The sequence below is a fragment of the Rhineura floridana genome, chromosome 8 (assembly GCF_030035675.1).
Source record: "Rhineura floridana isolate rRhiFlo1 chromosome 8, rRhiFlo1.hap2, whole genome shotgun sequence".
Taxonomy (NCBI): domain Eukaryota; kingdom Metazoa; phylum Chordata; class Lepidosauria; order Squamata; family Rhineuridae; genus Rhineura; species Rhineura floridana.
Window position 1 is genome coordinate 67611806 of NC_084487.1, and position 24474 is coordinate 67636279.

The following is a 24474-nucleotide window of genomic DNA, read 5'->3' on the forward strand; positions in this document are numbered from 1 at the left end:
GGGGAGGGGAAGCTTGACAGTGAAAAGACGGGATGAGCTCTGTGATGCGTCCTTCCCTGGCTCTCCCTGTCAGGTTCCTACCTGCTCGTGGTTACTGCCTGTCTCTAGGCACCACCAGGGACTCCACCAGTCCGGACCGCACTCTCTTATGGTTTACCTATACGCTCTAGCACAGATCTCAACAGATCCCCTGCTAGGCAACCACCAGTAACGTCCCAATACTAGTATTCCCAGAGACTCTGAATACTGGTATTGTTATTCTCTTCACCGCTGCCACCATTTGTTACAGTTCCCCTTCAGCCTTGGTCATTACCTTACCCTCCCTTCTGGTCTGTGAAACCCCAGCCAAGGATCAGGCCTTTGGTAAACCAAATTCAGTATTTATTACAGATAACAAAGCTAACAAGATTAATAAGATTTCTTCTTAAGGCACATAAGCATATGGTTTTACTCAATACTAATCCGAACTCCACCTCCCTCCTTCTCCACGCTCTCCTGGCAAACAACTCTCTCAAACCCCGCCAAGCAATCCACTCTTTCTCTTCTTCCCCCCTGATTCCCCAATTCACCACCTCACATTCACCCATTTTAAACACTCAGCCAATCATCTCGCATTCTACTGCCCATTCACTCCCCCTCCTCTTTCACTCCACTTACCATGTATCTTCTAAAACAACAACACTTACCATATATACATTAATATAGGAACATCACAAGCTCCCTTTGCATTAGCGGGGTTGAGGTAGTTTTGGAGGTGAGGTTGCAGCACTAACTGGGATCCCTACTGGCTCCTGCAGCCTCCTTTCTGTCTCCAGCTGCCATCTGCCCTCCCCAAAAAAGCCTCTGCTCTTCGTAATGTCATTGCATTGATCCAATCCAAATGGCCTCCAACTGATGGCCACCATATGTTTCTCCCCAAATGCTGTGGGACGAAACATCACCCCCATTATCTTTTAGAATATATCTCAGAATATTGCCACATTATAACAGAGCATCTTCCTAGGGTACAGGCAAATTTTGCCCCTCTCATCTTCAAGTTCTCCCTAATTGACTAACCCCTTCTCCAAATTTTCCTGGTTTGCAAAGACAGTGTGGAAGTGGAATGGCCGTTTCAGTACATCCCTTAATAAAAGCATCCCCACCCCTGGCTGTCCAGCTGCCTCTGGAATGTCCCCAGTGTCAGATAGCCCAGTACCACTCTAGGTAATTGGTAAATGAAAAGGAACATTCAGTTTAAACTAAAACTACTCTTCAGTATCAAGAAAAGGAGTCTATTCCTATTTCACTTTCTGTAGTGGGCGAGGGGGCCCCCATAGAAGTATCTCCTGGCCCTAACTGGAGGTGCTGAGGGCTGAACCTGAGGACCCTAGGCATGCAAAGCAAGTGATCTGTTACTGAGCTACACTCCTTCATCTCCAGGGTCCGAGACCCCTGTAAATGGTAGAATAATCCTAGCAATAAAACAGATGAAGTGCATTGGCTATGTTTCACTCCTCCACAGCTAGGGGTGGGCGTCTACCCTCCGCCCTGGGGGCCCTGCCCTTCTGGCCCACTTTGCCCTTTTTGGGTGGCATCCTGAGATTAAGCGTGTAGCCGGGTCTATTCCCTTCCGCTAACCCCTTCCCCAGCCTATGCCCCATTGCAGAAGCCAGGGGAGTGCCTCCTCCAGATAGGAAAGGTGGTAAGCGTGAGGAAGCACTAAAGGGAGACCCAGCACCTTCACAGCCCAGCTGGACTGTGCCCTCTTCTCATCCTGCACCCCCCCAGTCACCAACCCATTGGCTCCCTTATCCAGCTCCAGACAATCCAGGCCTCCTGGGCCACCAAGTGACCAAATAGGGGGTGTGATGGAGCTGGTACCCGGCACCCAATTCCCCTACTATGTGGTGGGGTGAGGGGCTGATGATCTTTCCCACCCACCCCCACGGGGATCCCCTTGAGGAACCCTCGAGGAAAGAATGCAGCCAAAGGCTGCCTCGCCTGTGCTCTTGAGTCACCCGTAATGCCTTGGATCTGCCACCGTCTCCAGGCCTTGCCAACACCAGGGAGCTGCTGCTGCTACCGCTGCCGCCACGGCGCCCCACTGGGCCGAGAGCCACGAGCCTCGATACCTCCAGAAGGCCTCCCCGGCCAGGAACCCCGCTGCCGCCGTCGCTGTAGGGCCTCCCACGGCCAAGAGCTGGCAGCCTCAACCCCGCCGAGCCAGGCGCCTCGCCGCCGTTGACACTAGCAGCGCCAATCCCCGCCGCCGCTGAAGGTCTCGCCACCTCAACGCCGCCCAAGAAAAAACAAGGGAAGCCACGTACGCTGAATGCACCACGCACGCCCTCAGAAGGCCTCACCACTGCCGTTAAACCTCCCCGTTGTAAGGCCTCCCTCAGCCGGAGCCTCCCCGTTGCAAGGCTGCCGAGCTGGATGCTTCACCCGACGCTGCAAGGCCTCACCGCGCCACAGGCCTTGCTGCGCCGAAAGCCTTGCCGCCAAAATTCAAAGGAGGGCGGGAGGCTGGCGGAGCGGCCTTAAATGGCCTTCAGTATCCCCGCCTCCTATTGTGTCTCACGCAGGCACGCCGGCGAGCTGCGTGCACACACACATCCCCCACGATGGTGGCCTAGGCTTCGGCTGCGGCCGCAAACTCACCCCTTAGCCCGGCAGGTACGGGTGCGGAACGGGAATGCAATCAACTTTCTCAGGTATTCTGAAAAAGAATGAACTAAAGTTTGTACACAACCAACTTAGTTTTTAGAGTAGCAAAACAGAGACTGACTTGAAATATCAGTTGGTTGCCACGTCCAAACAACTTATCAAAGATGAATGGCCAATTGGTTACAAAGCACAACACACACACACACACACTGTATATAAGCAACTGTATCAGCATTCTGAGCAAGGGATGCTTCTTTATTCTAATAGCATTAGACAAAAATAATGAATTAATTTTTAAGACACAAAGTGTCACAGCTTTTAGACGCAAGTATCAATTCACTGAAAACTCAAAAGGCTATAAGCCTGACACCCATTAAAACACTATTTTCAAGACTGTAAATGGAACCATAACCTAAGTACATGCTAACTAGAGATGTGAAACACCTAATATATGGAAAGCCTCTGATGAAACTATAGAGCAGTGGTTCTCAAACTTTTTTGGTTCGCGGCGCACTGTAAAACATAAAAAAAATTTCTGGCGCACTTCGTGTACAAAATTAAAAATATATTAATATATTTTAAACTATGAATAAAAATAACTTAAACTATAGAAAACTATTGCTTACCCTATACAAATGGGTTTCTTCTCATTTTAAAAATATACTTTCATAATATTTGAGGCACACCTAGCCACCTCTTAGGGTGCACCAGTGTGCCTGGGCGCACCGTTTGAGAATCACTGCTATACAGTAATTGAGTTTTCTGTCTGTTGGTAATTCAGGAAAGGTTAATAACCTATCTAAAAGTTTACTGATCAGTTATATACGTTACAGAAGTCTTTAAGGTATTCATGGGGGGTGGGGAATCAATCTACTCTACTGAAGTCTGAAAGGGTGGGCTGTACCCTTCATTAAGCAAGCAGATATCTGCTTGTGCAACAGGAATTTCTTGCCTCCTCCACACTGGTACCTTTTGTGCTCCACCCACAAGCCTGAAGGCCACTCTCAGAAAAGACCAATGATGTAATGTGGGGGTTGCAGTCGGATGGAGATAGTTGAAAACAGACTTTCAGCAATAATCCCCTGCACACATGCGCAATAGTGCAGCCTCTTGTGCCCCATCCCAAGACTTTCCTGAGGGTTCTCCCTTGCTTACAAGTTTATAGAAAAATAAAATATTTTCTTAAGCAAAGCAATTTTAGATTTAGTAATTCAATGACAATTCCAGCTCCTTATTCATCTATACCTATCTTGACAGTTATCAGCATTTGAGCAGACTGAATGCAATGCTAGAGTGTCTCACAGAGGACACTCTCTTGGTGGTATGTGAGCATATGGCCTGTGGTCACCCAGATCTTACTTACTGAACACCCATAGTACCTTATTTGTGCATAATGCACATTGGCTATTGTTAGTGTGGAACAACGTGCTGAAGAATGACTTCCACCAAAACAAAGCACTGGGCCAGATGCATTGCTAGGATGTCTTAGCAACTCTTCCTGAACAGAACACATGTGATTTAGGTTTAAGTTTAAAATAAAAATCAGTGTTAAAGCCATTTCAATTGCACACACTAATATGTAGAGATAATATCCTAATATATTTTTCTTTAAAAATATGCACATCTGCAAGTAAGCATTTTTCTTAAGAGAAGCAAATAACCAAGGAAAGCTCTTGTTCAACAAAAATGGATTAAAGTTTCTATGTATTCTAGAATAATGAAGCAGTTTTAATGGGTTTTATTGAATGTTGTTCCATCAGTGTATTAAATTGTATTTTTAAAACTAAAGAAATAATCAGATTACAAATAAAAAATTTCAATGCTGTTTTCATCAAGACTCATGTTGTTGTTGTTGCTACACAAAACAATTAGAATACTAACTTTCATTATTATGTTCTCATGCACAGGAAAGCTTAACTTCTACACACCCTTACCTGACAATAAGTTCCAGTGAACTCCCTGAGACTTACTTCTGAGTAAACATGCACAGGAGCATGCAGCAGAAGCACCAGTTTTCACATTCATGTATCAACCCAAAATAGAAATACATCAATGCATACTCAAAGTTAAATTATTTTCTGCTTCCTGTAGTGTCATTTGTAGTCTTTCAAGCAGTTGGCAAGCCAGAACATGGACATAACTTTCCCTATGAGAATGGACAACATGGAGGGGGGAATTTGAGGTGGCCTGTACACTACAGCCATCACTGGCCCTCATAAGTCTTCTGCATTAGAAAAAAGTCAATAATTGGATATATGTGAACCAAAATATTATTTAATCAAAAATGGTACGCAGCAAGGAACACAGAGAGGCATATACAGTGGTACTTCCCCTATTTTATCCTTATGACAACCTAGGGTTGCCAAGCTTAGAGCCTGAGAATGATTCTGTATCTTTAAGAGAAGAGAAAATTCAGCCAAGTGCAGGTTTTCTTGCAACACTGTAATGGGAAAAACCACAAATGGTGTCCCAAAAAACTTTTCCTGTGATCCTTAAACCAGGTCCTCAGAATACTTTCCTTCAGGTGAAAATAAAAGCTAGGGCACAAGATTCTTAAACATCGAAACAGACAGCTCTTGCCAACCTACAACTGGCCTCCAAACAGCAAACAAGGAGCAGCATACACTGTCCAAGCTGGAGCAGCAGCAACTACAGTCAACAGTTTGTCTAGCCCTCTCTTCCTTTTCTCTCAGATGGTTGCACAGATAATGTAAACAGACTGAATACTGCAAACTTTGAAATTCTGTGTCTGTATTGGAAATTGCTTTTTAATATGTTTTAAACCTTTTTTAAAAATTGTTTTTAAACCTTTTTTTAAAAGATGTTTTTAAAGCTTTTAAAAATGTTTTTAAATGTTTTCTTTTAATATATTTTAAAGTATGTTTTTATGATGTGTGAAAGTGTTTTTAGTGCTTTGTTTGCGACCCTGGGCTCCTGCTGGGAGGAAGTGTGGGATATAAATCAAATAATAAATAAATAATAATAAATAAATAAATTCAAACTTCAAGTAAATCAGGAGCATCTGTCTGTGTAAGGTAGAGTGTAAGTGACAAGAAGGATGTACTGAAACCCACATTGTTTGGTTCCCTGTCAATTAAAGACAGAATTCTATTACATACTACATCTAGTTAATTAGTATGAAAGAAGGGGAAATATGCAAAAATGAATTTCTAGTTAAAACCAAATGGAAAACTGTACTTTGAAAATACTTTCAAAAACAAGAAGAATGTAGATAAAACAGGGTAAAACTTGAATGCACACAAAAGTCAATCACTGCTGTGAAAGAAAAAAGGGGAAAGTATCAGAACTTAATATATAAATCAGTCCCCCATATTTATTTTTCGATGAGGAACTCAAATCCCATAAAATAAATTTTGAACCCAAATTCAATATATATATTTTCATCTATATGATAAGTTATGCCCCACCCTTTGAGTGCCAAAGTACCACTCGGAACAGCTTACAACCTTTAAAAACAATTAAATCAACTATAAAATGCAACATTCCACAATATGATAATAAACAGAGAACAGATTTAGCATGGAACATGGACTCTATTAGAATGAATTTTGAGTACAGACATTTTTTCAGTGCAATGGAAGATATTTATTATTTCTGAAATAACTTTGGAGAATTATTTGGCTCTAGGAAATTAATTATATCTCCATTCATTCGTTACAGTCTTGAATTAACATAACAGGAAAACATGCTGCATTTTGTATGACTTGTTGTATGTGAAACATAAACCTCTATTTGTAAATATTATTCTTACTGAACAATTCAACTAAGTCAAGTGCTGTTAAAAAAAGGAGAAATGAATGTGGTCGTCCCCTGCTCACCGCCACGTGTACTATTGCCATGTGTCTGGAAATCAAGCAAACATAGACTATGTAAACCTATCCAATCTTGGTGATGAAAAGCATGGTTTAGAGCTGCTAGAAAGGCTCATCTTTGCTGCAGCAATGGTGAATGCACATTGGCAGCTATTTTGCTCTGTAATGTGAGTGTCAGTTCAGTATACCAAACAATCGGTCTGCTTAGGAAATCTGTAACAGCGAAGATATTCCATCAGCCTGGAAAGACTTACGTTTCTTTTTCAAACACTGGGAGGGCAAGTATATACTTTTTTCTCTAACCATCTAACAGAATTTTGCTGTGGAATATCAGTTCTTGAAAATACACTTATCACTTACTAGTATTGTTTAGTAATGCGATCACTTTCAATCATTCATAAGAAATTACTAAGGTCGCTATTACAATCTACTGAATCATTCATGTAACATGCTAAGCTCAAGCCGCTTGGCAAGCAATCTGATTTGAACAAATTAAATTTTAAATTCAAAGTGCATGTGAGCTGTAAAGGCAATTACTCAGTATCACTGAAGCTTAACTTCCTACTGAAAAGACCAGAAGCTCATTCTTTGCTAAAGGAAATTTGAACTGAGGATTGGGGGTAGAGGGGAATGAAAAGGAATAAAATGAACCAAATCCAATCAGCCAAAAATGTAGTTTTAACAATTAGATTCCATTCACTAACCCAAAACTAGTGTTGTATGGAAATGAAATAGGGCTTAATTTGAATATGAAGATATCTCCTTGAACCAGGAATGGAGCTGTTTATTTTATTCCTTGCCAAAGAGATAATTGCACTCACCTGTACTTCTGAAATGAATGTCCCAATATTTAAGACTGTGTGCAGCAAATATATCAAAAAGACAATTTCTCAACATAGGCTTCATTCAAAGGATCAGTTCAACAGCCTTATGAATAGTTTATGTACATGAGATACATACAGTTAGCTGATGTTCAGCGAAATTACTATAAGAGTATGTTATATTAAATTCTACAGACTTCACCCTCATCCCTACAAGACCTTCCTTTTAAGCATCTGAGAAACTGTTCTTGAGAGGTTCAATTCATCTGTGACCTCACAATTCGGTACTTCAAAAGACATTACTGTCTGAATTTTTCCAAGTCAGTACCCTGAAATTAAAAAAAAATGGTTGCATTACAATAACAAAATTGAATTTTATCATTCAGGGTAATACCTTAAGCAGTAAATGTTAAGGGCTTTAACACAATGCTAAGTTAATTATTCAGTGGTCAAGAATTCATGTGCAAGATGAATTCTATATTAAACTGTAACTCTATCTACATTAGGGTCATTTATCTTATTCTTATTTTGGATACTGGAATAAAAATAGCATTAGGTTAATAAAACAGTATTCTCCTCTTTAAATTAAGCAATAATTTCTAAATCACTCAATAAAGCAGTTAGTGACAGTTCTGGTAAAAAAAAATCAACAATTCACACCATACTGAAACAGCAGAGTACTTTGTCTCTTGCCATGCTGACGTGAAAACACTACTTAGTGTGAATGAAGCAAATTAATTATAGGAATGCCACATTCCTTTGTTTTGTTTTATATATATACTGAATTGCCCATCAATTTTGAGAGAAACTTTTAGACCGAAAATAAATTTAGAAAGTTCACATTGCTACCAACACAGTTGGCTCATAAAAGAATGCTATAACATTCTTATCACCAGTTTTTACGGAGAGTTCAACAGGGCCTTACTCCGTCCACTATACATGCTATTTCAAGTTAGGAGAGGGACATACATTTTTCCTGACTTCAAACTCCATCTGTCTGTGTTGCTAACAATGCAAAGATGTGGGATATCATTTTGACTTTTAGCATCTGGTGCAAAAGTGTGTACACTTAAGGTGTCATTTGACTCTTTCCACTAATGAATGAGAAACTGTAATTTTAACAGGGTAAGATATTTCTCCTTTGCTTGTCTCTTCTACCTACTGTTGTACCTCTAAGCCAAACTGAGTATACCACAAATGAAGACAGTGGAACCAAATAGATTTATAATGTGGTTTTGTACACAAACCCAGTACTAAGCCATGAATTCCTGAGTAATGCTTTCATGTATGGCCCTGCTAAGTTCATCATTGCTACTGATGGCAAGCTATTTTATAAACTGTTCAAAGTAAACAATTTAGGTTCATATTTACCTTGTACTAGCAGTCTCATACCTGGCACTGCTTAGGAATTCTAAAAAAACACAAAGAAATCATAGCAGTTTGGGCTAAAATCACTGCAGTCTGCCATCTTGCTTCAAAATGCCATCCAATTGCATCCAAAACCTGCTCTTTGATCTCAGAAACCAGCACACAAAACTTGGTTATGAAGAGGTATCTTAATCTGCATTACAAACAACTTCCCAAAATATATAGCAGATGCACCTAAATAGCATTTGATATTATGCATTATCTATTTACTTTCTACTTTGTATCACATTATGAATTTGTGAAATTGTATAAAGCACACTGAAGGTACTGCTGGGTGAAGAAACTTTACTTTGGAACTGCACTGAAAAGACAAAGAAAATAAAAGCAAAATTTTATAATTTCTGTCCATGGTAATAGATAAAATGATTGAATCCCTGCATTGAGCAGGGGGCTGAACTTGAAGGCCTTATAGGCCTCTTCCAACTCTAGTGTTCTATGATTCTATGAATCATGAAGTATGACAGCCTGGCCATTACTAAAATGGTGAAGTTTCTCTACATGGTTAACACCACACCTAAACAAATTTCCAGATGTTTTCTCTACTGATGAGCATAAAGCCATAGTAGAGATAAGGCCTACGGAAACTGAAGTGCACTGAATAAAATAAAAGACTGTGAACCTGGTTACCATAAGATGGATGAAATTCCTTACAGAATACAATTTATATTACTGTCCCCATGTATTCCAGCTGTTTCCCTCATTTTACAGCACGATCCTACTTGTATCCAGATGGAACATAAATCAGCCAGTTTAATTAAAGTCCCTAGTTTAACAAGACACTGGGAAATTGCCACACGTACAAGTAATTTGATAATTCTTTCAGATGGATAGCTTCATAGGTGAAAAGATAATATAAAATTCATTATTTAAAATAATGGATCAACTCTTGAAAGCTGTATTTGGAAAGAGTTTTGGATTTTACATAAATAAGAATGCTTGTACTGTACTATTTTTGTTTGTTTGAAAAAATTGATTTCAGTGTGGAGGCGGCCAAGTATAAAGGCTGGTCTTATGGAAGCTCCCTCAAAATACCCTTGGGAGTCAACTTAGAATCTAAGCCATAACATTTATATACTTCATATTTTGATGGTTTTTCTTGTCTGTATAGTTGCAACTGACTTTCAACTAGGTGATTGTTAAGCTGTTTACAAAACTATACATAACTAGTATTGGGAATTATCTTTTATAATGTGGCTGTCACAACTGAGAAGTAATATAACAGGATAGGCTGATAGAACTACAATCACATTGGATTAAACTTTGCAGAGGAATATATGTAATGCACACATGCATTTAGAAGCTAGGGTGTTGGAATTTGTTTTATTGACTGAGACCTTGAATGATATTCTTAACTTTCAATATTTGGCCAAGGAATAACAGGATGTGCTATCATTGTATATTTTTATTTTAACCAGTCAAACGGATGCCTGAATGTGCATAATCCACAAGTTAATTTTGCTTTCTGACTTGTCTTCCTCACAAGTTACTCATTTTATAAGAACTCCTGGATGCAGCAAAGTTTAGTAATGAAGGGCACTGATCAATGGTCTTTGGTTTAAAGAGCCCAACACTGGATTGGTCAGGCTACATGTTTCTCAGGAACTGTTGCACTCCTGCTTGATCCCATCCAAACAAAGTATCTACACAAGTGAGCCAAGTTTATTATGTATGTTTCTCAAGAGAAAATGAGGTGGCATGACTGCAGCAATAGCAACAGGACTGAATATGCTAGCCCAGGGGTCGCCAAACCATCACCTGCAAAGGCCTTCAATGGCACCCACACAACAGGTAGCTCTGAAACTGAGCTTTCATTTTTTTAAAAAGTAAGTCTCTAGCCCTCCTAGAATGAAAGTTATGGAGCAAAATGTGCAGGTACCCTTCTAAGTGATTTTTATGAAATGAACCGGCCTAGTTGCTCGTGTCTTTCAGTGGTATTAGCCAATCAGTGAAGTCAGAGCTGTGATTGATAAGTGAATTGTTTGGATACCAGGCAATAGGAATCCCTGAGGATCTAAAGAGCTGCTGTTTTGTCCTCTCCCATAGTGCACTTTTCCTGCTCCTTTTTCTCTTTCTAGTCCTTGGAATCTCCACAGATTGTCCTTCCTTTTTCCCTAGCAACCAGAATGCTTCTTTTCTGTGCTGGGTTCACCTGAGATCAGGTAGTGCCTAGAAATTATTTTCTGCAAATATTACTACTCAGTAAGTGTGGGTGAATATTAAAGAATCCCCCTACCCACAGAAAGGCAAATGTGAAAATTTTACAAAGAGACTTAGGCATGTATCCTGCTTTGCAGGAGCTAAAGACCAGAGACTCGTTAAGAATTCACTATATAGTTAACGTACAGTACAATAGTAAATGTGTTTAATTAGGCTTACTTCCAGGTAAGTGGGTACAGGATAGCAGCCTAGGCTTTGGTTTAAGATTGGCATTGGGGAAAAGCAGGATTCTTGTGCCTTTAACAACTCTAATATTGTGTTGTCACATCTCCCATGGCAGCCATTTTGTGACTGGTGCCCCCAGCACTCTCTCAAAATTTCCTCTGCTGCTGCACCTCTCTCAATGGGTACATGGAAGTAAGGAATGCAACATAACAATTTAAGGCACATGTATGATTATAAAATTTTGTATTGGCTAGATTTTATAATTCATGTCATGTGTGAGGGGGTGTTTGTTCAAGAGAACAAAGCCTGATGTGCTTGCCGAAAAAGTGTAATTGGAAGCAGTGTTTGCAAACAAAGGAATAAAGGCAGATGTATACCGTACTAACCTTTAAATTGCTAGTAATTATAAGATCTTCAGCTAAGAAGTGAAATAGAAATCTGAATAAAAAAGGGGGGAAGGAAAGAAAATAAATTGACACACAGAAGATTCACCATCATATTTGGACAACGGGGTTAAATGGCTTGGCTCCAGGATATCTAAAGGACCATCTCCACCTTTACCAGGGATATCCAACATGGTGGCCTCCAAATATTGTTGGACTACAACTCCCATCAGCTCCTGCCAGCACAGACAATAGTCAAGGATGATGGGAGTTGTAGTGCAACAACATCCAGAGGACACCACAATTGTTCTATACCAATGTTTCCCAACTAGTGGGCCACCAGATGTTGTTGGACCACAATTCCCATCTTTCCTGACCATTGGCAATGCTGGCTAAGGCTGATGGGAGTTGTGGTCCAACAACATCTGGTGGCCCACTAGTTGGGAAAGGCTGTTCTATACCAACCTGCCTGCTCCCTAAGATCCTTTGAGGAAGCTCTTCTTTGAATCATGCCAGTAGGCAACAATGAACAAGAGCGCCTTCTCTCTGGATGTAGCCAAAATTACAGAAAACATGGTCTCTGCAGGTACATTTAACTCCTCTCTCCCAGTCTTCTACTTACAGAGCAAGACTTTTGCTATGCAGTCAGTCTGAGGTTTTCAGTGGCTGTTTCTATTTCATTTGTTTAAATTTTATTTTATCTGTATATTTTCATTCCTTCATTGTTATTTCTACAGTTCTTACTGGATTTTTGCTTATAAAATTATTGTAAGCTGCCATGAGCACTATGCACATAACAAAAGGGCAGGATATAAATCACCTGAAATAAATAATCTCTTAAATAATCTGGGTCCGAGGCTATAGTCTGAAGGTACATAAAACCAGCTCCTTGCTAAAGCTAAGCAGGGTCAGGTCTGGTCGGTGCCTGGATGGGAGACCGCCTGGGAACCATATGTAAGCTGCCTTGGGTTTCTGTCATGAAAAGAAAGGTGGGTATAAATGTAACAAATAAATAAATGGCAGCTGTGATTTTCAAAGGGAAATTTGGGGACTCACAGCTGAAGGTAGAGTTCTGAGCCAGGCAGTATCAGCCATGTCCAGTCATAAAAGCAATAGTGGTCTAGATCAAATAAGGGAGGGATTTCAAGTGAAATCTTTCCAGTTACAGGATATTCTATTTATTTATTTATTATTATACAGCCACAAGAGTGGCTGTATACTATAGCCAGCATGGATTTTTCACATTCCACAATGTTAAATAGAAAATATCCCCCCATGCCATTCTGATGCTTCCCATAAGCTCAGTTCAAAACAAAACCTTACAAAACATATAGTACTGAACTCAGAAACGCTTGCTTAACAACCCTGTCAATTTTCATGGTGATACACAAAACAGTCAGAGAGAATTGAGAGTTCAAAGTCTAAAAAGAGATGAAAAACCTCAGAGCCCTTTTGGACTTTTTTCTGTCAGAGTTCTCATAATTCATTAAAAATCAGCCATGTTCACAGAGTACCTGTAATCCTAATACTGACCTTGCCCCATACTTTGACCTTCATCTTCTGCAGTTTAAAAGTTAAAAAAATGCCTGGCTGATTTTTAATTAATTTAAGAATTTTTGGCTGGGACCCTATGATAAGGGTGGACATGCTCAGTAAGAACCAACTGTCAGTGTTCTAAAAGCCCCACAGCTGCTGGGCTTGGTTAATCAGGGGGCCATACCCACACCAGACTTTGATTTCACTTGAGACAGTCATGGCTTCCCTCAGAGAATCCTGGGAAGTGTAGTTGTGAAGGGTGCTGATAGGAGACTCCTATTCCACTGACAGAGCTTCAGTGGCCAGACTGGTTTAACAGTCAGCCATTCTGATTGAAGGTCTGTGAGGGGAACAAGGCGTCTCCTAGCAACTCTCAGCACCCTTCACTAACTACACTTCCCAGGATTCTTTGAGAGAAGCCATGACTGTCCAAAGTGAAATAAAGGCATGGTGTGGATGTGGCCAGGGACGCTTTGGTTTAAATTTGAGTGGGAGGCTACATGTGCCTGCTGTAGAATGAAAAGGTGGGGGAAAGCCTGAAAAAGAATGCTACTGTTCACAATTTTTTCCTTTTGCTCTCTGCTACCTTTTTGGCGCCTTTTGAAGACTTTTCCTCTTTTACAAGCCTTTTAAGTTGAGACCTATCCCAGTCTGTGTCTGTGTTAGAATTGCTTTTAATATGTTTTCTTTAATAATGTTTTTAACCCTTCTTTTTTTAAAAGATGTTTTTAAAGCTTTTTTAAGAATGTTTTTAACATTGTTTTGTTTTAATGTATTTTAAGGTCTTTTAATGATGTTTTAAAGTGTTTTTATCGTTTCTGTTTGCCGCCCTGGGCTCCTGCTGGGAGGAAGGGTGGGATATAAATCAAATAATAAATAAATAAATAAAGGAAAGGGGCTTCCCTTCTGCCCAGTACCCACCCACCCAATCTCCTCCCCCTCCCCTCCCTGCCCCTTCCCCAGTTGTGTTGGACTACAACCTGGGAGACCAGGCTTCGAATCCCTACACAGCCATGAAGCTCACTGGGCTACCTTGGGCCAGTCACTGCCTCTCAGCCTCAGAGGAAGGCAATAGTAAATCACCTCTGAATACTGCTTACCATGAAAACCCTATTCATAGGGTCAACATAAGTCAAGATTGATTTGAGGGCGGTCCATTGCCATTTTCAAACATGATTGCACAGAAATAAATCCCATTGAACTCAAAAAGTATGCAAACAATCGAACCTACCCTTCTCCTCCCTCCTATTCCCTCCCTCTTGCCTCTTCCCTCCCCCTTCCTTTGCCCCTGCCTCCCCATCCACCACCCCTTCCAATCCCCTCCTTCCCCTTCCTCTTCCCCATGGTCAGTTTTACCTATCTTAAGCATAATTGCATGGAAGTAAATACCATTGACCTCTATAATCATGCAAATGATCATACCTGCCCTGCCCTCCCTCTTCCTTTGCCCCCTCCAATACAGTCCTTCCCCCTCCCCCTCCTCCTCCCCATGGTCAGTTTTTCCTATTCTAACCATGATTGCATAGGAGTAAATCCCATTGAACTCAATAAGCACGCAAATGATCAGACCTGCATTTTTCCCTCCCTCCCCTCTACTCTACCTTCCTCCTCCCCTCCCCTCTTCCTTCTTCCTCCTCCCCTGCCCACTCCAGCCCTCCCCCCCAGTCAGTTTTACCTATCCTAAGCATGATTGCACAGAAGTAAATCACACTGAATTCAATAAACATGCAAATGATCGAAACTGTCCTTCTCCCCTCCCCGTCCTGCCTGCTCTCATCCCAGTCATCCCCTCTGAGTTTCCTCCCCCCATCCCCTGTGGTCAGTTTCACCTAGCCTAAGCATGATTGCAGGGGAATAAATCCCACTGAACTCAATAAGCATGCAAATGATCAATCCATTCTCAGCAAACTTGCACAGGATCCCATTTCTTACCTCCTGGATTAAAAAGCAGGGAAATTCACTCATAGGCAAAAACCGCGGTTTAAGAACGTACCTATAGCCCACAGCTATTTCTATCAAACTTCAAAAAGCAGGGAAATTGGGAAGCTATAGTGAATGCCCCAGGGGAGCAGGAGACCTGAACTCCTGTCTGAGATATTGGATTGCCCTACAAATTTGTCAGAATGCAAACACAATTTGGGTTGGTCTTTCACAGTCCAATCCACTTGCTGTGTAGCTTGCAAGAATTTGGCAACGTACCTCTGAGCATATGCTGAGTGGTGGCAACACCTTCAATCAGCCCAAATAATAGAAAGAAGACATGTGGCTTTGCTGATCTTGTTTTAGCAGGGAGGAAGCAACATTATTAAGACAGTTGATATAGTTCAGATGGTCACTTTAAATATGTCTGATTTACTTTGCAATTTTAGTGAAGTTTCCTATAGGAAATCATTTTCTTTTGTTTCTATTTCTGTGAATATGTGAAGTAGAGCAAAATTTGCACTAAAAAAACTCCAAACATAATTGTGGAATAATGGCACTGACCTCTGCAGAATAGTCTCCAGTAGACCTCAAGAGTGTCCCAATTTGCACAAGATAAAACAGTGGGAGGTTAAATATATTCTAGCAAAATGCTAGGTGTGCTCTATGTTTTTAATTGACCGTGCCCACCTTGCCTTAAATGAAGTGGTTTAAACATAGCAGGCTGAAAACATGCATCCTCTTTTTTCCCACAGCTAAGAGTCATTGCTGAAGTAGCAACATATTGTAATCAGTCTGATTTTACATCAAACTGCAGTTTCAGTCTCAACTGTTAATGCACCCAAAATAGAAATAGAACATAACCTCCAATTTGAAAAACAAAAGGCTGTCTTCACCATCATATGACAATGACCAATAAAAAGACTTTGAAATTAATGAAAATAAATTTGACACAGATTTCTAGGATGAATAATGAGGGAAATAAAATTTTCTAGTTTAGATTCTCTGTAGAAACATTAGTAACACAGGAAAGAAGCAAAGTAAGAAGAACACGAACAAACATACACAAATATAATTCTCTATCTTTGGAGATGGCAGGTGTTGCCACCACTCACCATATGTTCAGAGGCACATGTTACCAAATTCTTGCAAGCTACACAGCAAGTGGATTGGACTGTGAAAGACCAACCCAAATTGTGTTTGCATTGTGACAAATTTGTAGGGCAATCCAATATCTCAGAGAGAAGGTCAGGTCTCCTGGTCCCCTGGTGCATTCACTATAGCTGCCCAATTTCCCTGCATTTTAAAGTTTGATAGAAAAAGCTGTGGGCTATAGGTACGTTCTTAAACCGCAAGGTTTTTTGCCTATTAGTGAATTACAATTATATCCCACCTTTTTCTTGTTCGGTAAGTATTTGGCCTACCCACTATTGGGTAGTATATATAATACCTACTATTGATGTTCTGAACCAGCCTTCCCCACCCTGGTGTCCTCCAGATGATGTTGGACTATATATTCCACCAGTCCCAGCTGGCATGGCCAAAGGTCAAGAAAGATTAAGAGTTGTAGCCCAAAGTATCTGGAAGGCACCAGTTAGGAAATGCTGTTCTAAACTTTCTCTCTTTTTTTTTTTAAGTTTTCATCTTATGCCTCCTGATTTCTTTGTTAAATCTATTATCTATTTTAATTGCGGTTATAAGCTGTCTCGGGCATTTTAATAGAAATGTAGGGCATAGGAATGGATGAATTTAACAATTTCAGTTTCTCTCCATTTTTCAATCCTAAATTAAGTTTGCCACATATCCTCATCAGTTTGTGGATTTTTTTTAGGTTTTCACAAAAACTCATCAGAATATATATTTGTATGTAATTTTGCTGAAAATACATTTTGGCAACAATTTCCCCTTGCATAATGCATTTTTTATGTTATTTTCATTAATATATCATTTCCCTAACATACACATATGTGTATGTGTATGTGTGGGCATAAAATGAGTGAGTGAGTGAGTGAGTGAGTGAGTGAGTGAGTGAGAGAGAGAGAGCGCTAGTTAGGGAACTGCATCACAAAATTCAGAGAAGTGTGAATTTCAAAGGATAGTTGTGCTTCAGCTCTGCATATTGTTTTGGGATATGTAAGTAGATTAAAATGTAAACCAAACAAAATTTCTCCCACATTCATATCCATAAGTGTTTTAAATTAAATAAAATAGAGTCAATTTAGAGGGCAATGCTTCCTGAATTAGTCACGGGGTGGTCTTATACAATAATGGATGTGTATATATTAATGAAAATAACATACAAAATATAGTGATGTCTGCTGATGGGTAGGTGGACATGGTTTGGGCAAAACGGTCTTGGGGGCCAAATGGGACCCTCTGAAGGGCCATGACTGGCCCAGAGGTTGGAGGGCCCACACCCGTTTTATATAGATGCTGTTGACCATTTGCAGATCCTTAATTTACAACATGGCCAGCATTTTCATGACAGCTACTACAGCTGCTGAGGGCACAAACTGCTTTTCACTTTTCACTTTTTAAATGGTGACTTGCCTCTTCAAGTCAGGTTAGCACCTGCACTGAGAATTTCAAAGAAAACTCCATCTGTGTGCATAGTTTTCCTTCACATGTATGTATCTTTGTTAGTTGTCTGTGCACACCAGTAATAGCTTTCTTACAATATAGTATATACAGAGAATATACTGGAGGATAGGGGAGGAAGAACAATCCACATCTTCTCTTTAACCAAGATTTACAATGCTATCCTATTCATGTATTGACGGGGAATGTTGTAGTTTGTTGGACTGGGGGTCCTTAAGTAAAATCGAAAAAACAGGCTTGCAGCAAAAAGGTAAGCCTTTATTGGATGACAAGTGTATGCTTGGTCAGTTTTCCTCTGAGTGAGTGGAGAACTGCAACATGGTGCTGGTTGCCTGGGGTTTTTATACATTTTAGGACAAAGACTTTAGCATCTACCAATCAGGATTTAACACATCAGAATGACATAGACATTACAGTATTACACAGGCATTTGCACAGGTATTACATAGACATTGTACTTTCTGCATCATGTTCTGGTGAATTTGGCAATGTTCAGTGAGGCTTAGTCCCTAATACAGCCACCAACATATTATTAGGTATAGGGGAGAAATTTGATTCAGTTCACATTTAAATGTGAACTTAACTGATTTGTACTTTCTGAAACATGTAAGCTGAAACACAGCCATCCTTTGAAATTCACACTTCCCTGAATTTTGCAGTGCAGTTTTCCAGCCACGTAATGTTTATAAAAATGTATATACTACGTCAAAGTATGCATAAAATGCACATATTTGTGATAATAACATACAAAAACGCATTATAATCGAGCAATTTGCTTTGCAAAAATGTGTATATTAGGTAAAAATGCATACAAAGATGGGACTATCAGGAGAAATTCACACTAAAATGCTGATGAATTTTCTTGAGGACATTTTTTAAAAATAAAATCACAAACTAATGTGGAGAAATGAACTGAAGACTGGAAAAATAAGAAATGGAGAAAAATCAAAATTGACATATTTGACCATCCTTACATATTATTCAGGGAGTTTAGCACTCAAATAGATGTCCAAGATCATTCTGTGCAGACTGTTACATTACATTACAGAATGCTTAACAGGGGCCTATTTCATGGAATTTACACTGTCTGAAGACATTTTGCTTTTCTCATTTACGTGTGAACATACTGTTTGATATTTCATGCACATCTCACGTATTAATGTAGTCCCACTTCTCCCTTTCAAGCTCAGGCTCATTTAGCTAACAAAACAGGGTCGTTCCATGTGACCATTATAGTATTCCCTTCACTGGTTTTTGTTTTCAGTCATGCTCATTTCCATGGACATATCTACAACGCGATGACTCTCTCTACAGGCTACACTTTGCCAGACATCTTTATGAGAATCTTTTTATTTATTTATTTATATACCACCCCATAGCCAAAGCTCTCTGGGCGGTTTACAGTAACTAAAAACAAATATACAAATTTAAAACACATCTTCTAAAAACAATTTAAAACACAATTTAAAACAATTTAAAAACACATGCTATACACACATAGTTGACTTACCTTCTTTACTTTTGAAATAAATCTTTTACCAATGAGATTCTCCCTTCTGCCCATTTTATTTTTAGGATTTTGGACATAAAGAATTTACATTTATGAGCAAGCCACCACTGTGACCTAAGCTTTACTTCTAGAGTCTGAAAGTCACCAGTTTAAGATTTTAGTATGCTTATACTGGTATATCCTTAGAATAAAATGAATACTGTATTGGTCTATATACCAAGTACAGTTATATATTTCCTGTACAGATTGCAGGAAATACACCTGAAGCTCCTTTGACCTTTCCACCAACCCACCCATCCCCAACCTGGCAAGCAGCAATGCTGCTGCCAGGAAAGCTGCTGCTAGTAACATGCCACTTCTGACTCTCCTGGCCTACCTCATTGGAATCAGAATCACTCACATGCTTTTCTGTGTTGCGTTTAATGCAAAATTTATACTAGAGCAGTTCATAGATCAGTTTACAGGTAACACATGTCTCTGCGATATTACAAGAGATTACTAGGCATGGCTATTCAAGCGAAGACATTGTTGCAGCAACCTGACACAACCCCTGAGACCAATATGGGCAGGTTCACTATTTGTGTGTCAACTGTCTCTCAGATCAGGACTGGCCAAGCAAGCAGGTGCTCTGTCGCACGGGTGAGGGAGTGTTCACGCTGTTCATGCTTGTGCAACCACCAGCATGACCTTGGCGACAGGGAGGAGACACATCAGCTAGTTCTTTCTCAGTCCCCTCCTCTGGTCTTGCCACCTGTTCCTGCTTCCCTGGAGGTGGAGCCACGGGTGGCTTGGGAGGGCTGACAAACTCTGGAGGCATGGTAGGAGAAGACTTATTGGCCGCCCCTGGTTTTCAACAGCTAGCAGCTGCTCAGGGGTGGGGCAGTCGCTGACCAGATTACTGAAGTCTTCTCCAGCTTCAGCCTCTTCCCTCTGCAGACCACTAGGATGCTCCCCAGGATCCCAGTCCTCCTCTTCTTCTTGCTCACTTTGTCAGGAGTTCTCTATGGGGCCCATGACACTGACTCTTCCTGTCCTCTATCTAGAGAAGCAATGTATGCATTCATTGTGATGTGTGTACGTCCACTCTTTGGACCTGATTTTGAGGTATAAGATAGCATGTATCACAATGTGTGCCTGTATGCACTACTGAGACATTAAGGGGGGGGAGGACAAGGGAATGGGGCAGGCAAGGCATGGTCCTATTGCCCTACCACAGAGTCACTTTCCCATATATGTAAATAGGCTTGGAGTTTTTTGTGTGGAAGAACATACTTTAAAAAGTTTTTATGCCTACTCATATACTAGTTCAGACTTCTCTTTTGATCAGCGATGTTGTTTCTACACAAGTGTATGGAATCTACATCAGCCTTTGGACTGACTGGCTGCTTTGAGAATCATAAAGGGGCAATATAAAATATACAATGCTTACCAGCTGCGCAACATGCATTTGTTTAGTTAAAAGAGGCAGAAGTGAATAATAAAACAACAGCAAGTACAACAACATAACTGCTAATAAAATACAACTGAAGTGACTATAATGAACTTAGAAGGAAACAAAATTCAGCTTGCCAGTACTGTACATTCTCTCTTATGCCAGAAAATATGCCATCTAGTACATAATATCCACTGATGAGCAAAACAGCAATTGCAATACATATAATATAATCCTCTGCAAATTGCCAAGACTTTCATCTCAGAGATTTAGTATACACTGGCACATTATTATTTATAACTTAGACATATTGGCCCGAATCCAAAAAAAAGTTAGTCTCATTAAAGTTCCATTGAAATTAATGGGCCACAAATTGGTTGCTATCAACTTCACCTATTGATTTCAATGAACTCAAAGATGATTAACTTGGCTCTGGATTTGGGCCAATGGTACTTTGGGCTGATGTAGTTCTTGTAAAATACATGCGGACATCTAAAAACTTTTATACTAATTACTTTATTGTGTTTTAATATAAAAATGATACCAAACCATATCAAATTATGCAAGGATGCTTAACCAGCTTGATAGCTTCTTCTAAATTGTTTTCTAACTGTTTATGGGCTAGTTCCAAAGGCAAACATTTCTACACTGTAGGAAATGGGATGAATACATGAATAGAAATTGGCTGGATTCTTAATGGCTGAGACCAGCAAAAGATCAATCAGGTTTATCTCCAACACAAGAGATGTCCCAAATACAACCCTTTACTATATATATATATCGTAATTAATTAATGTGAGGCTAAGTAAAGTGCTACATTTGGGGTACTAACACTACAGTGAAAGCAAGAAGACCTGGTCTCCATCCTGAAGGCTGTAGTCCTGGCCTTCACTGGCAATGATCCCACAGGAAGATCACAATAAAAATGAACGTAGATTACTCAAGCTCTTCCAGAGAGAGAGAGACAGAGAGACAGAGAGAGACAGAGAGCCAGAGACTCATTTCTCTGAACTACTCCTGTTTTTCACCTCAGCAGGCAGGTGAGGCCCTACCATGCAACAGGGTGAAGCATAGTGGGGGGATAAATGAAAGCAAGATGAATAGCGGAATGGTTCCGCACAAACATTTGAAGTGTTGACTCTTCAGGCAGCAAAGTATCTTGAGTCAGCACTGCCTACTTTCTTTTCCTTCCTTCCTATACAGTGTAGAGGAATGCTGTCAACTTTGTTACATTGCATAGGAGAAGCTAGCAATTCAGCTCTGATTTCAACCCAAACTGGAGAAGAATCTGGGGGCTTTTAAAGCTCACTTATTCTTTGATATGGGCTTTGACAAGGCTCCAAAGTTCTCTTCTGAACCAAAGTATTTCTAGTTGCAATCCCACAAGGGTTCTTGTGACTTATAAACCCTTCCTCTAGAACTCTAGCCCATCGTAAACAGGCATCTTTGCGAGCAAAAATGCAAGGAGGGTCTCACCCTTCAAACTGCTTGCCCGTAGGTGGGTTAGAGATTTTAATCCATATCCATTCACTTGCATATGTACCCACAGCCCCATTTTAATCCATATCCCTACCCTCTGATATTTGACATTTGATATAGCTCCATATACTACCCTATCACACATCCCACCCACAACCCTACAGAATCACCCATAATGAAGCCTTACTGGTATGTGGGAGCTACTTATATGTTGAAATGAGCCACATTGGTTGGGAGTAGTGAAAATTCAATTCTAAAAGTTAATTAGTAGATCTAATCAAAGACAATGCATACCATGTCAAGTTCTGGCCTATGCATCAACCTTCATTGGATTGATCTCCCTGGTTCTATTTGCTCAGCAGCAACCCAGTAGAATGGGGAAGAGACAGCACAAACCACCAACTCAGAACTGTAACTGAAACAAATACACCAGTTTAGTAAAGTAGCTCCCCCGTGGCTGTGGGTACATCTAAAGGGTACCTCAGTGCTTCTGAATTGCAGAGGGACAGGTCATATTCCCAAACTGATAATCCAGGACAGAAGGATATGAATTTGTATATGCATGTTCAGAAAAATCCCTAGAAATAGATAGGAAAAAGTTACATGCATTCTAAAATTATTTTATATATATATTTATTATTATTATTATTATTATTATTATATTTATTTATATACTGCATTTTCCACAAATACACGTGCTCAAAGCGGTTCACAAATAAAGTCCAAATGCAACAACACAACACATAATAAAAAATATAATCACTACATTAATATATATATATATATATATACACATACATCAAAGCATAAATGAGCATAAAGCTCAACAACAAAGCCAAAGCAAAAATATTTAAAAACTAACCCCCAAGCTGATACAATAATCTCTTCCATCCCCCAAACCCCCATAGCTCAACCCAAAGGACCAGAAAGTCTTCTGAAAGAAGCTGCGTTTGAAGGCTTCCAGGGCTGGAGGGTGGGGCAAGGCAGGTGGAAATAGCCTCCCCTGATGACAAACCGAGTCTCTCTCCCCTCATAGTCCTTCTTCTGAAGGCAGCTCCCTTTTGAAGGCTTCCAGGGCTTGACGGTGGGGCAAGACAGGTGGAAACAGCCCTCCCCTGATATTTACAGGATTTATATGTTGCGTATTCCATCAAAGGATCCCCAGCAACGTGAACATAGAATATAGTTCATAAAAGGTAGAACAGGAAAAAATTAATGGCTTGATAGGGTCTTATGAGCTAATGTATCATTTTATTTCCTTGCTTGCTTTTGCCAAGAAAACATCTTTAAAACCCCGGTGGAGAACAATCATTGCAGACTCTGCAACTCTTTTACAGAATGTAACAACAGTTGTTATGAAATGCCCAATTACGCTGCACAGCCCAGGAAGGTAACAGAAAGGGAAGAGCGCCACTACAAAAAAAATGTATCCAATACATAAAATCAGTAAGTGTGCACAAAAATTAAACTACATTATAGCAATAAAATAATTTAGTATCCTTAAATCTCTTGTAAATATACTAAATGAATCTAGTTAAAATCAAGGTAGCTTTTAAGTTATTTCATGCAAGAAATATGACAAGGCTTCTGAACTGTTAGAAACAATGTTATGCATGTGATTGGTGGTGTAACCTCCTAAAACAGTAGCCACATTTACATCTTCATGAGCTTTGGGAGATGCTACATTTTTGCAGCCTGTATTTTAGAAATAAAGTAGACAATTAAAACATTCACTTTTAGGCCTATCTGAAACAACATTAAGATGTAACTGCGTTCAAATGGCACGCAGCTAATTTCATGTGAATTCAAGACAGTTTGGTTCTTATTCACATTTAATGGCAAAGGTCTCCTCATTAAACATATTACATACATTTCTGCATTTCCTCCCATTGCTGTGCTAGCATTTTTTAGTACTTTGGAATCCCATCGTGCCTATACTCTGTCTTGAAATCCCATTTCAGTTGCATTGAAAAAACACGAGCAGCACTATGGGTACCTCTATGCTCAGTTTGTCATGCTTCCACAAAACAAATGCTCCTAGTGCTCTGCCTGTCATCTCATTCAGTCATGATTGCATTGCATGTAACTTTATGACCAATATCCTTTATTGGATTATGTCTCATTGTACTTGCCACTGATAAGTAATGCAACCTGTGCACACATTTTTAAGTCTCTGGGCTCATCTACACTATGCTTTACTGTGTGTTTGGTGCTAGTCACCTTTTAATTCGCATGGTTCACATGATGTTACCAGCAAACAGAAACTATCACACAGTTTTCCCTCTGTAAATCCATACTAACCCTATCCACTGATAACACGAAAAGGAAAGAAAAAACCCTCTTCACTCCATTTCTCTAGTGCTTGCAGTCGCTTTGCTTCAATGCATTTAGGTGAGTGTGTCAATTGTTCCTAGGGTTGCCAGGTCAGAAGTATGCCAAACCCTGAGATTTCAGGGGCAGGACCTAGTGATGTCACAGGGTGGGCCCTAGTGATGTCATTAAGCAT

General features: G+C 40.1%; 1 protein-coding gene and 1 long non-coding RNA gene across 6 annotated transcripts in view; both read right to left on the bottom strand.

The window, feature by feature from the left end:
• The window catches only part of NAV3 (neuron navigator 3), a 1044290-nt gene that overhangs the window by 549273 nt on the left and 470543 nt on the right, over positions 1-24474 (bottom strand). The window lies entirely within an intron of this gene.
• Positions 6297-22516, bottom strand: LOC133390652 (uncharacterized). The gene is made up of 3 exons (XR_009764441.1): positions 22263-22516; positions 8672-8711; positions 6297-7629 (listed from the first exon to the last, which is right to left on the bottom strand). It is a non-coding gene; the product is annotated as an uncharacterized LOC133390652 (long non-coding RNA).